The sequence below is a fragment of the Callospermophilus lateralis genome, chromosome 5 (assembly GCF_048772815.1).
Source record: "Callospermophilus lateralis isolate mCalLat2 chromosome 5, mCalLat2.hap1, whole genome shotgun sequence".
NCBI lineage: Eukaryota > Metazoa > Chordata > Mammalia > Rodentia > Sciuridae > Callospermophilus > Callospermophilus lateralis.
In genome coordinates, this window is record NC_135309.1 from 132,497,174 (window position 1) to 132,509,711 (window position 12,538).

Sequence of the window (12,538 nt, forward strand, 5' to 3'; positions counted from 1 at the left end):
ATTTTTAATATTTATTTTTTAGTATTTGGCGGACAAAACATCTTTGTTGGTATGTGGTGCTGAGGATTGAACCTGGGCTGCACGCATGCCAGGCGAGTGTGCTACCGCTAGAGCCACATCCCCAGCCCCCTCAGATATGTTAATAATTCAAGTAGTTTAAAGTATTTTATATATTGAATCAAGTCAGAGCATAATTGGCCATTAACACTGTAGAACTAGACTTTAGAAATAGAAGCCAGCAGTGGTTTTTCAAATCCAACATTCCATACATATATAGGCATCTATGGTGTCATTAGGCATTTTGTAGTCATAAAGACCCATTACAAGCACCAATTCAGGGTTTGTGTACAAAGTTATGTGACCACTTTGAAAACTGGCTTCCCTTGATACTATAATAAGCTGCATAACTCAGAGCAATGCTTTGAAGACTGAGAATGGAGAGGTGCATGCTGAATATATTCCATATATTATTTAGCATTTTTTATCACAGTGCATAAAGTCAGTGTGTCTAAAGCAAATGAACAGAACTCTAAAGCAATCTTTTAGGAATATAGAGCTATGGGCACTTATGTAGATTTTGTTATTCTTTAGTAGTTGAGTTCTGTTATTCTTCAGTATAAGTGGTAATGTATTTTAAGTTCTATTATGATATATTTTCTAACCAGAGAATATATAGCTAAATTGAGGCCTTATTTTTCTGTGAGACAATTTTTCTTACTAAATTTATATGAATGAGGAAAGAATATATATATATACACACATATATACATACATACATATACATACAAACCTATATTTGGGAGGTGCTTCCTACCACTGAGCTACATTTCCAGCCCTTTTGTTTATTTTGAGACAGGTTCTTGCTAACTTGCCCAGGCTTAACCCTCCTGTCTCAGCCTCCTGAGTCGGTAGGCTTGTACCATGAGGCCTGGCTCAATTATAATTTCATATATAATAGTAACTTTATTTTAAAATTTAGAAATGTTTATTTTTTAAGTTTCATAATTCTTATAATTTAAAATGCCATAAAATCAAAATAGTCTTCACCTAATACTGTATCTTTTATGTGAAATCATTTTAGAGGATTTCTATCATTATGCATAAACTATTATTATGAAAACTAATTTAAACCAAGAGGTGAAAGACTTATACAATGAAAACTACAGAACCCTAAAGAGAGAAATAGAAGAAGATCTCCGAAGATGGAAAAATATACCCTGTTCATGGATAGGCAGAACTAACATCATCAAAATGGCAATATTACCAAAAGTTCTCTATAGGTTCAATGCAATGCCAATCAAAATCCCAATGGCATTTCTTGTAGAAATAGATAAAGCAATCATGAAATTCATATGGAAAAATAAAAGACCCAGAATAGCAAAAGCAATTCTAAGCAGGAAGTGTGAATCAGGAGGTGTAGCGATACCAGATTTCAAACTGTACTACAAAGCAATAGTAACAAAAACAGCATGGTACTGGTACCAAAACAGGCGGGTGGACCAATGGTATAGAATAGAGGACACAGAAACCAATCCACAAAATTACAACTATCTTATATTCGATAAAGGGGCTAAAAGCATGCAATGGAGGAAGGATAGCATCTTCAACAAATGGTGCTGGGAAAACTGGAAATCCATATGCAATAAAATGAAACTGAATCCCCTCCTCTCGCCATGCACAAAAGTTAACTCAAAATGGATCAAGGACCTTGATATCAAATCAGAGACTATGCGTCTAATTTAAACCAATGGTGTTGATTTCTTTATTAGGACTTTTGGCTATTCTTGGAGGTTACATCAAAATCCTCCTTTCTTTTAAGCTGTATTGCAAAAGGAAAAAAGTAAGCAAACATTTTTCTTCATTGGCTCTTTTATCATTTGTAAAAGTTTATGTCTTTTATTACATATTATTATTTATCATTGCTTTTGACTCATCTTTCTCCCTACTCACTTCTGATGTACTGATTACCTTAAAAATAAATAGATAAGGCTCCTGTCCTTAAGAATTTTGAATGGCAAGGTAAGGAAACATACATATTGTTTAAATTTACTCTGTCATATTAAAGATTAGCTAGATGTGTCACATTGCACTTCTTACTTTGGGGTGTCCAGAAGAATGTCAGTTCTGTTGGTTGTACGTAAGTTGTTCTTAGTAATTAGAATATGGTCTTAACAGAAATATGCTATCTGTCATCCTAGATTTGCTCACAGAACGGTTGGTTTACAATTTTTAAACTTTAGCTAATTGTAGAGCATTTATAGAAGGCCTTGGAGCAGGTTGTTGGATATAATGGAACCACTTGTTGGAAACACCTCTTCATCATGAATTATCATATGGATACCTCCTTATTAAACATCAATCCTGCTATGATGTGACCAAAAAAATTAATCTTAACTTCCCAAGCTATTAAATTTTTGTATATTTTGTTTGTTTTTAATCACTGAAGGAGAAACAGTTTTTTACTGACCAGTATAAATATATATAATTATGTTCTAATAATAAAGTGATTTTGGATAGGGAATTAATTAACCTTATATGCTCCTTGTCTCTTCTTCACATCCAATTTTGGTCTCCATATATGCCATCTTTTACTCACTATCTTGGAATTATATTAAAATTTAAAAATTAACTTATCCGGACAGATTGTTATACCTCAAGCCATTGGACAATTTGTTTGCATAATACTGCCATATATCTCTATCTGCATATTGTCCCATTTCTTGAATGATGTTAAAAATCTTCGTTTTCATGAGACATAAAAAAACCACACCTTTCATATGAGTTTAGAATATTAATTTGTCCTTTAATACTCTGGTGAGTCCAAAGCCATTAGATATGCACTCCCTCATCCTCATCCAGAAAACATAGGAATTCCTGCCTACATCTCTGCCTATACCTTTCTCCATGTCTACCAGACATCAACTTCCTTGATAAGAGTCCTAAATCTTATGAAGCGAATGAACCCCAGGAATCAATAAGTGGAAGGCATAAAATTAAAAAGCTTCTGCATGGCAAAGGAAACAATTAAAAGTATGAAAAGAGAGATAAAATAATGAATAAAATATTTCTCAGCCACTCTCTGATATAGAGTTAATGCCCAGAATATATTAAAAACTCAAAATCTTAACACCAAAAATAAATAAAATAAAATCCAAATGAGTAAACAGGCAAATGATCTAAACAGACATTTTTATAAAGAAGAAATGGCCAACAAATATATGGAAAAAATATTTAATATCCTTATCCAGCAGAAAAATGCAAATAAAAACTGCACTCTGATTTCATTTCACTCCAGTTAGAATGACCATCATCAAGCATACAAATGACAACATTTTCTGGCAAAAGGTGGTTGGGATAAGGAGTCCTTACACATAAAAGAACTGGGAATAGAGCAGCCACATGACCCAACTATCATTGGTAATTATCCAATAGTGCTAAAATGAACATACAGTAGTGATAAATGAATACTATTGCTTATAGCGGAGCTATTCACAATAGCCAAGATATGCAACCAGCCTGAGTGCCCATCAACAGACAAATGTATAAGGAAAATGGGTAAGACATGTATATACATAATGGAGTTTTATTCAGCCCAAAAGAAAAATGAAGTCATGGCATTTGCAGGAAAATGGACAGAATATGAGAACATCATCCTAAACAAAATAAGCCATTTTCAGAAAGTCAAATGTAAAATATTTTCTCACATATGTGTAAGATAGAGAAAAGGATGTGGAAATGAAATTATAAAGGGATTTAATGAAAATAAAAGGCAGATAATAGAGAAGAGTTAGAGGATGGACAGGAAGATTTGAAGAAAGTGAATGGGGAAGTACTGGGTAACAAAATCTACCAAATTATGCTATGAGCACCTATGAACATAGTACAATAAATCTAATATATGATAATAATTCAGTAACTGAAATATATTAACTACATAGTGCAATATAATGAATTAAAATGCAATAACTGAAATAATAATAATAATGATGATGATGGAAGGGAGTACAGTATAGTGGAGCAAGAGAATAAGGAGGAGGAAAGAGGGTAGAGAGGATTGATCTAGTTATTTGCATGTACAAACATGACATAATGTATATTTATATGTAATTATAATACACAATAGAAAAAATATGGCCAGTTTTTTTTTTTTTACAATTTTGATGATTTTCTGCTCTGAAGTTTATTTCTTTTATGTTTTTGGGAAACTCTTTACCTCTAAAGTTAGAACTCCTTTTATGGCTTTACTCTCATTTGCATGTAAAACAATCAAGCTTATTACTTTTTAAAATTTAATCCATCTCAATATAAACACCTATTTTAGTCTTAATCCTTGCCAAGTCTCTTCCTGCTCATTTAATGTGTTATCTGTCTCTATGACTCTAAACTTCCTCTAAGAAAATTAGTAATAATTATTTTATAACATATTCATATTATAATAGCTTTATGCCATAAGCAGAATGTCTTGATATTTGGACACTTAGAATGGTGTCCACCAATTCTAAACCCACCTTGTTATTATTCTCTTTTTCTTTACTTCTTTTCTGATCTCCTTTGAAGAATTTTCTTCAATTTCTTTAAAGAATTAGAAATCCTCAGGATTCTCTCTGAAGTCCTCTGTTCTTTGGATTCTACAACTGCTCTCTGGGATACCAAATTTTTCAGAAGGCTATTTTCCATTATTTTGTTCTGATATCACTAACATTTTTATTTATTTTCCATATATCTTATGTAAAACCTAAAGTCTCAACTCAAAAAATATGTGCTATCTAACAATAAATAACATACACTTTCTTCTCAATTGTTTTCCAGTATGAAAAACACAATCCATTTTTAGAAGATGTTTGTTGAATAAATAAATACTCAAGCATATAAATACCTATTAAACATATTCTACTCAAAGTTTTATATTACTAAAATTCTAATTCATTAAATGCTAATGTCTTCTGTTTACAGAATCCATCCTAAATGTAATGGCATAATATTATGGTTTAGATATTAGGTGTCACTTAAAAGTTCAGGTGTGAGACTATGCAAGATAATATGCAGGTGAAATCATTGGGCTCTGAGAGCTTTAATCCAATCAGTGAATTCAACCCCTGATAGAAATAAACTGGGTGGTAAATGAAGGAAAGTAGAGTGTGGCTGGAGAAGGTGGGTCATTCGACTCATACATTTGGGGCATACATTTTATCCTGGTAGAATGGAGTCTTTCTCTGTTTTCTGGTGCCATATTCCCATTTGCTTTCCTTTACCACACTCTTACACCATGATGTTCTGCCTCATGTCAGGTCTTAAGAAATGAAGCTGGTCACCCATGGACTGAGACCTCTAAAACTATGAATGCCAAAATAAACTTCTCATCATCTAAATATGTGCTTATCAGGTCTTTCTGTCACATTAGTGAAAAAGCTGACTCAATCACATGGCCAACCAAATGGATTCTTTCAGATAAGAATCTAGTGGCAGTGTTAACTGTAATCTTTCCTTCATCATGCGTTCAACCAATATCCAAGTCATGTTAAGTCTCCTCAAAATTTTCAGATCTTTTATTTCTCCTATATGTATCACATCCAACACAGATCATTCTGTTTCAGTGGACTAGACTACTACTGAGGATCTAAAATATTCTCTTCTTCAATTGTTCCCCTATCACACATAATTGAATGATAAATAAATATAAATTAAGTATAATGATTTTTTTCTCTTTTACTACTTATTCTAAAAATATTCAAACATACAAAAAAAGATTTCACATAATGAGCCCTCATATATCCATCACTTATATTTATCCATTGTTCATCAAACTGGAGACCCTGCTCCTACTAGAAGAAAATATAGGCCCAACTCTCCATCATGTCAGCTTAGGAACAGCCTTCCTCAACAAGAGTCCTAAAGTGCAACAAATAAAATCAAGAATCAATGAGTGGGATGCTATCAAAGTAAAAAAAAAAAATTCATAGCAAATGAAACAATCAAGATTGTGCAGAGAGACCCTAAAGAATGGGATAAAATACTTGACACCTGCATCTTAGATAGAGCATTAATCTCCAGGATATAAAAAGACTCAAAAAACTTAACACGAAAACAACAAACAACCCAATTAGTAAAGGAGCAAAGGAAATGAACAGACAACTCACAGAATAAAAAGATGATCAATGATTAACAAATATATGGAAAAAAATGTTCAACATCTTAGCAATTAGAGAAATGCAATTAAAACTATACTGAGATTCCATCCCACTCCAGTCAGAATGGCAATTGTCAAGAATATAAGCAACAGTAAATGTTGTCAAAAATGTGGGGACAAAGATCCACTCATAAATTGCTAGTGGGAGTGCAGATTGGTGCAACCACTCTGGAAACACATATGAAGATTCCTCAGAAAACTTGGAATACAACCACCATTTGAACCAGTTTTCCCACCCCTTTGTATATATCCAAAGGACTTAACAGCAGCTGACTACAGTGATGCAGCCACATCAGTGTTTATAGCAGCTCAATTTACAATAGCAAATCTATAGAACCAACCTAGGTGCCCTTCAATAGAGGAATGCATAAACAAAATGTTACACACACACACACACACACACACACACACACACACACACACCTTAGTCATATTTATTACTCAGCAGATTCATTACTCAGCAAATCATGTTATTTGCTGGTAAATGGTTGGTACTGGAGACTATCATGCTAAGTGAAGTTAGCCAGTTCCAAAAATCTAAAGGCTGAATGTGGATGCTAACACACAATAAAGGGAGGGAGGGAAGAGTAGAAGTTCTTTGGATTAGACAAAGGTGAATGAAGGAAATGTAGAGGGATGGGAATAGGAAAGACTGTAGAATGAATTGGACATAACTTTCCTATGTTAATATGTGAATACATGACCAGTTTAAATCCATATCATGTACAATCACAAAAATAGGATTCTAATTAGGATAAGTTATAGTCCATGTATGTAATAATACATCAAAATACAGTCTACTGTCATGTCTATCTAAAGAGTAAAAATCTTTAAAAATTAAAATTACATATATAATGACCCAACCATCATAGGACATTCAAATGTCATTGTAAATTGATTCTTTTCAATAAACCAATGGTAAATATAGAGAGAGGGGGAAAAAAAGATTTAGCCCTTAATAACATTTTGACATACTTTCTTCATCTATTTTTTTTCTTTTTCTGAAATATCTTCAAGGAAATTACAGGTATTATGACATCTTATTCCTAAATTCCTCTGCAACCTAAGTCTTTTCTTTTTATAATTTTATTAGTGATTTATAATTTCCTATAATTTGGGGGTCATTTTGATATAATCACACATGGATGGGACATAATATCCTCCAGGTGAGTCCCCAGTCTTCCTCTTTCCCTCCCCTCCTCCCTCCCCCTGTTCCCCTTCCTCATCTCTGCTAATCATCCTATTTATTTATGTTTCTATTAGTGCTCTAATGATATACATAAAGGTGAAAGTCATCACGATATATTCATATATGTACATAATATTATTTGGTCTTTTTTATTCCACCATTCCTCTCTTTTCCCTCCCTCTTCCTTTTTCCTCAATCCCCTTTCTCAGTTCCACTTATCTCCTTTCTATTTTCCTGGGATTCCACCACCCACCCTGCCCCACACTCATATCACCTTTCCCCCTTAATTTGGTCTAGTCTCATAAGATCATGTGGCACTTGCTTTTCTGAGTCTGGCTTATTTCACTCAACATGATGTTTCCAAATTCCATCTATTTACCAGCAAAAGTCATAATTATATTCTTCTTTTTGGCTGTGTAAAACTCCATTGTATGTAACACTGTCTTTATCCTTTCATGTGTTGATGGGCACTGGGCTGTTTCCATAAATTGAATAGTTTAAATTACACTGCTATAAACATTGATGTGTCTATTATATTATTATAGTATGCTGATTTTAGTCTTTTGGGTAAATAATGAGGAGTGCTGGTTCTCATCCAGGGTGGTTTCTCTTCTTTTGTTTTATAATTTTATATTATGAGCTTCTTTTCTTTTAAGCTTGTAAGTGGAATGTATAAAACTTGAGTTGACAGTTCATTCTTCAGAAACAATTGCTTGTTTTATTATAGATACACAGGCTGTTATACAACCAGTTCCAATTTCATTAATTACATTTTTCTGAGTGTGAGGAGAGCAGGAATTTTAAACTCAAAATTTGCACGTGTTAGCAGGTAATCTGTGGTTAAAATTCCTCAGGGTCCTTTCTTGTCACAAATTGCTCAGATATACAGACTTTATTTATTTGTTGTCCTCCTTTTTTATAGTTATTATTAATAGAATTGCCCTTTTGACTACATGGTTGCCTAGGATATATGATGGGGTATTTCTTTTCAAACATTTCATATATATATAATTTCCTTTCAAAATATTAACTTTGTTAAAATGTGTATCTTCTCACATTCTCCTGGATGTGCCTTTAAAATTGTTAGTCTCTGGTGTACTGAAAAGCAAAGCCTCCTAAGTCAGCTCAGATTTATATTTCAACTTGAAAGTCTAGTTTTTATTGCCCTCTTTAAGTTTTGGATCTCAGTGGTTGCTATTATATTATATATGGAAGAAAAAAAATTGAGCAGGTTACAGTAGAGCTCAGTTGTAATCCCAGCAGTTTGAGAGGCTGAGGCAAGAACATTGCAAGTTCAAAGCCAGCATCAGCAACATAGTGAGACCCTAAGTAACAGCAAGACCCTAAATATCCTAAAACAATAATTGAGGAAGCTTTCTCTTAGTGCCCAAATTGACCCTATATTATCTCTGCCAGATAATTAATTATCTGTCATCTGCTTAAACACCAGGAGAGGTATCCAGTGCCCATGGAGGAATACAAATGTTTCAAAACTTTTCCATATAGGAAGGCCTAATCTTCCTTGTATGAAGTTGTGACTTTGACCTCCCATGTGTCCCTTTCCTTCATAAGAAATTCCTTTACATTCAAATCCAATTTTCAATTCCAAAATCCTACACTTGGAAACAAATAATATAAATGTACGTGCCCGCAGTCTTGAGAACATAAGAAAAAGAAGAACAAGTGACAAGTTACAATGCACATTTTGAACTTACTACTAAAACTGTCCTGAGGACCAACAATAACAATGACATTGTCTAGTGAAGAAAAAATGGAATGAGCAGTAACCAGCATTCTCGAATCATGCTTTAACCTGTAAAAATATTTTAAAATAGGTCTCACAAATGGAGCCTCTTAAGACAAATTCACTTAAAAAAAACACAGGAATCTTTGACATTTTGCTAATATAAGCAAAAGAAGACTCAGGTAGATCAGTGAGACTGAAGAACTTCTGAAAATAAAATCTTCTCTAAGGAACTCTCTCCCCCACATAAATAGGGAACAGCCTGCAAGACAGTCAGGACTGATACTAATCGACAATGCAAAATCATATGCACTCGTTCCTCGGGACAGGGTTCTCAATAATAAGACAGCACTAAATCATTAAATTATATGAATACTTCAGTGTGCACTAAATACTTAAATTATATGCACACTTAAGTGCCTTTGGTAACTCAGAGCAAAATCAATCCTATATATAATAAAAAGTGGAAATGGTTTAAACTAACAGTAAGAAAAACACTTTGGAAGATAAGAATCTTTGTGATTTTATTTTATTTATTTACTTTTTTAGTATTCATCACAGCCTTGCCTATGGATATTTATACAATGTCTGTTGAATCTCACTCAAAGTCATTCTCTTAGCTCCCCTAGGATCAATTTACTTCAAAATAAAATTCAAAGATGATCACAAAGTACATTAAAATACATATCAGGATGTAAGTTGAATTTTTCAGACCTACAATTCAGAGTATGGTACACTAAATTTACAATGAATTTGTTTTTTGTAGTCTAACGGTATTAATTTTATTGATTTAAAAATATTTATATAGAATTCATTGTGCAAGTACCAGATGCATATTTAAAGACCCTTGTATAACAAATACAAAATATCCCAAGACATAGCAAAATATTTTAAAGCACATTTTGAAAAAAAAAGCTTATATACAAATTTAATAGATTTACATTTCTGGGGAATTTTCTGGTTTTGAGTTCAGCTTCTAATCACATAATATATTTATGTGCTTGAAAATTACCTTTTATTTAATCATATTCACTAAATCTGATCTAATATTTCATTTCTTTCTACTTTAAATTCCTATAAATAAATATAACATCTTAATAATATGATAAAATTTAAGGTGATTATATTTAAAATATTGCATATTTTGAAATAATTTTTTATTGTTTTTGTTACAAATAAATGATAAAATTATGGTGATGAATACACTATCTACTTTTACTTGATTAATACACATTGTAGATATGTAATGAAATATCATATTGTAACTCATAAATATGAAGAATTATTATGAGGCATTAAAAACAAGAATATGAAAAATACATATATTTATCACACATTAAAATCATAGATTAGTAAGAAATTTCATCAAAAATATTATTGCAAATGAAATGAGACTTCATTGTCTTATCTTCTACCACTTCACCACTTCATCTCATTATGATAATTCTTCATTTCTAATTTCTAGACTATGTCAACACAAAATTGTGTCACTGAAGGAAATTTTGTGGTTTAGTGTGCTCTACCCATTATTTTGATTCATCAATTGAAATAAATGGGCCAATAAGTTGTTTCTAATTTTTTTATATTAGTCGATCTAGATTTTATTGTAAATTGATTCCAGCAATATCTTGACATTAAAGACTTCATGGTCATGTAAGTTTGAGGAATTTTACATTTTATCTCCATCATGAAAATTCATTTTTCATTCTACTACATTGTATAAGAGACTTTTGTTTTAAAGTCATTTATTGTTAAGATTTGTTTAATCCAATGTTTTCTTAATTTGTTTGTAGTGGAAAATACTAAAGACAAGTTCTCTTAATGATTTTCTGAAAGCAAATTGAGAAATTCCTCCACAAAATAGTTTACAAAAATGTATATAAACTTTAAAACCACTAAATTTACATGAGTATATATGCATTGTGCTTTACTATATATGTTAAATACTAAATTAATATGTGTAATAATTAATACCTTTTAATTAAATAAAAGCATTTGCATTTAATAGAATGGAACACAATAATTTAAAACTATACAAAATCCACCCATTTATTAAATTACAAAAATACCCTACATTATAGACTTGTATATCATCAAGATATTTTGTTCCTAGTCATCATTATATTATATCAATAATTACCACATAAAATGCTTTAAACTTACTTGTTTTACGTAAATTGTTCTGACTTTAGAAATTATATATGTGAAAGTCACCTTCCTTGAAAATGAAAAAAAAGTATGAATTAACTAGTATATACTATATGTGACAATTGTATGTGAAAATCTTGGTGTAAAAATGAGTAATGAGTGAAACCCATTTGAGCAACTGAGAGATGATCATGGTTAGAATATATGGGTTAAAGTACAGTTTTGTTCAGAAGAAAGTAAAAAATTACAATGTTACTCTTTAGGATTTGATGATCAATATAACTATTTTAGAAATTTATAAGAAACTGAGAATATAATCAAATTATTTTAAGCTAAAGGTTTTTATTTTTAAAATTGAAATAATTTTTTTTAAGTTTACAATAAAATTTTAAGGAGAGAAGGCAAACATGAAGAAGCTAAGTCATTCATAGAAAAACCTTAACTAGAGAGAATAATAATGAAAATTACCCCTCGTGTCAATATTTAATCTATACTTTCAATAGAGTTAGAGAAATAAATAAATAAATAAATGTGTGTGTGTGTGTGTGTGTGTGTATACACACACACACACATTTATTTTTTATTAAGATATGATCATTATATCAAATGTTCTGGATGGAACATCTGATCACTATTGTTTACTATAAAGAGAAAAACTGAATAGAATAAAAGGGGTTTCTTTGGTATAATTTAAATATTTTATCTCTGTTTCCATACTATAGTAAGTATCAAATCAATTTTTCCAATTTTTCAGTCATCCATGGTTACATATATCATCTATAATGCATGGTATATCCTGGAGAATGCTCAATGTTCTGATAAGAATAATGTTTATTTTGTAGCAACTTGATGAAATGTTCTGTGAGGTATATTTAGCTTATAGCATAGTTTAACTCTGATGTTTCTTTATGGGTTTGTCTAGGGATAATCTTTCCATTGATGAGAATGAAATGTTATAGTCCCTGACTTTGTGGTTTTGGAGCCTATCTCTAATTTTAGATTTAATGTTTTTGTTATATTTATTATCCCAGTGTTGAGTGCAAATATATTTATAACTATATGTCTTCTCTGTGAGTTGATCATTTTATCATTGTGAGTTTTTCTATTTTTAAAGTTTTTGTCTTAAAATCTGTTATATTTGATATGAGTATTGCAACTCCTCACCTTTTTGTTCATTTATACAGAATATATTTTTTTAATTCTCAATCTATGTGTATTTAAGCCAGTGAGGTGATTTTCTTGTACTCAGCATATAGGTAGATCTTCTTAT